The 2,620-nt window shown below is 43.5% G+C and overlaps 1 non-coding gene across 1 annotated transcript; it reads right to left on the bottom strand.

Annotated features, from left to right (window-relative positions):
• Positions 1 to 2,403: 2,403 nt before the first annotated feature.
• Positions 2,404 to 2,476, bottom strand: TRNAM-CAU. Its single transcript has one exon. It is a non-coding gene; the product is annotated as a tRNA-Met (tRNA).
• Positions 2,477 to 2,620: the final 144 nt, after the last annotated feature.

Raw genomic sequence — 2,620 nt, 5'->3', positions numbered from 1 at the left:
TAGAGTTGTCACTGGGAGGAGACTGCAAAGCCATAGATCAAGTGTGCCATCTTTGCATTGAGATGTTGTTGGGTACCTAATTCTTGCTGACTAATGATGAGAGAAGAATGGGTCCCATTTCTGGGCCAAGGCTAAAGGAGTAGGGGTGTCCCCTCCAGGTTCTCTGTCCTCTTCTACCAACCCGAGGCGAATGGCATGGAAGCCCTAGAGCAGCGGTTCTCAACCTGTGGGTCGCGACCCCTTTGGGGGTCAAACGACCCTTTCACAGAGGTCGCCCAAGACCATCGGAAAACACATTACATATTGTTTTTGTGATTAATCACTATGCTTTAATTATGTTCAATTTGTAACAATGAAAATACATCCTGCATATCAGATATTTACATTACGATTCATAACAGTAGCAACATTACAGTTATGAAGTAGCAACGAAAATAATTTTATGGTTGGGGGTCACCACAACATGAGGAACTGTATTAAAGGGTCGTGGCATTAGGAAGGTTGAGAACCACTGCCCTAGAGGATTGTAGAGCCACGAGGTGGAAGCATCCTGTTTCCACAAATCAAATATGGAGAAAAGCTGCACACTTTGGATTGTTACATGGACGAGAAATAAACTTATATTAGAGCTGTTATAAATTTTGGAGTCTATTTGTTACTGTAGCCCTGGAAACAACAAACTTAAAGGGCCAAGTAATAAATATTTTAGGCTTTGCCCCAAATACTCCTCTGCTGTAGCGTGAAAGCAGCCATAGACAATACATAAATGAATGCGTGGGACTGTGTTCCAATAAAACTTTATGTATAAAAACAAGCAGTGGCCAGATTGATCTGTTGGCTATAGTTTGCCTACCCTGCTGTTGCCAGTGTGCCTCTAAATCGGTGGTTCTCAACCTTCTGGCCCTTTAAATACAGTTACTCATGTGACCCAACCATAAAATTATTTTCGTTGCTACTTCATAACTGTAATGTTGCTACTGTTATGAATCGTAATGTAAATATCTGATATGCAGGATGGTCTTAGGTGACCCCTGTGAAAGGGTCGTTCACCAAAGGGGTCGCGACCCAAAGGTTGAGAACCACTGCTCTAAATAATATAATTAGCGTCCATGTAAAAATATGATACAGAGGGTAGAAGCCAATAGTAGATCTATCCTACTGGGCTATTGGAACAAATAGACTCCGAAATTTATAATGTCTATCGAGGTTTAAATCCAAATATATGAGCAATTATAGTGAATGTAAGTAGAGTAAATATTCCTATTAATGTGTTTATATATGACTGGATTTTAAAAATTCTCAGATGTATGTGTTTAAAATATATTAAAACATAAGGATACAAAAAGGATGAAAATGAGATATTTTGTGTACACGCTAAATCCAAGCAAGCTGATATATTAATTTTAGATTACATATGCTCTAAAACAAAGAGCAATATCTGAGATAAAGGTGAACACTTCATAAATCCAACAGGAAGATACAAAAATTCCATTGTTTTATGCATTTATTAATAGTTTCATATTTATAAAGAAGAAATGACAAAAATAGACAAATCTCTCTCTCTCTCTCAGTAACCAGTAACCAGACAAAATAATAATATAGAAGAGTTGAATAACATAATGAGTAAACTCAGAATAATTCATACAATCACTAGAGTATTTTTCACATACACAAAGCATTTATGAAACTTGACCATAAACTGTCATAGGTTTCAGAGGATTTAACTCTTACAGAATATATTTCATGACCACAATGCAATTAAGACAGAAATGAATAATGAAATGAAAACTAGAAATGTTCCTATTTTTGAAATGAAGAAATAACTAATAGAGACTAGATCACAACATAATTGGAAGCTACTGTAAAACTGAATAATCGAAAACTGAAAGGTTCAAGGAACATTCAGATCTAGCTCCCTGGCATATGTTGTCAATTTGGCTCAAGTATAATCTTACTAAGAACAAACACCTGCATTGAAGAATTCAGCTAAAACTGGTCAGAGCTTGGTCATTCCGGGTCAGCGAGGCCCCGCCCCACCTCGCTCTCGGGCCACGTGGGGGACCCGCACTGGCTGCCCGAGGCTTCCCGCCTGTTGAAAGCGGAGCTAGAGGGAGCGAGGACACCGTCCGGAGACAAGAACCCGGGGCAGGGCCTTGCTCCCAGCAAAGGGGCTGGAGGAAAAGAGATCAGTGGCCCAGGCGGTTGATTTGCGGAGACGTCGCAAAAGGAATGGAGCCTCCCGGCCGCGATGTGTCCATTTCCCCGCAGCGGGGCCAACACCGTGTTTTCTTACCCGTGTCCCCTGGAGCGGGGGGCACGCTCACTCCTGCGGCTGTGGCTTCACCCTTCCTGAGGGGAGGTGGAGTCACGTGTGTGCCGGGCGCCGCCACAGCAAAACGCCTGTGCCCTCTCTGAGGCTCGAACTCAGGACCTTCAGATTATGAGACTGACGCGCTGCCCACTGCGCCAAGAGGGCCGCCGGCGAGGGTGCCTTCTTTGCTGCTAAAGAGAAAGGTCTGCAGCCCCTTTCCCGGCCGAGCCGCCTCCGGGTGTCAGTCTCCCCGGCCTCGCGTACACCTGGCGCTATTCGAGGCGCACGTGGGGCAGGAGGGCGGTCCCG

This window comes from Myotis brandtii, unplaced genomic scaffold (assembly GCF_000412655.1).
Source record: "Myotis brandtii unplaced genomic scaffold, ASM41265v1 scaffold670, whole genome shotgun sequence".
NCBI classification, from domain to species: Eukaryota; Metazoa; Chordata; class Mammalia; order Chiroptera; family Vespertilionidae; genus Myotis; species Myotis brandtii.
Note: the sequence above shows the minus strand (reverse complement) of the source record. Positions and strands in the feature narration are given on the sequence as shown.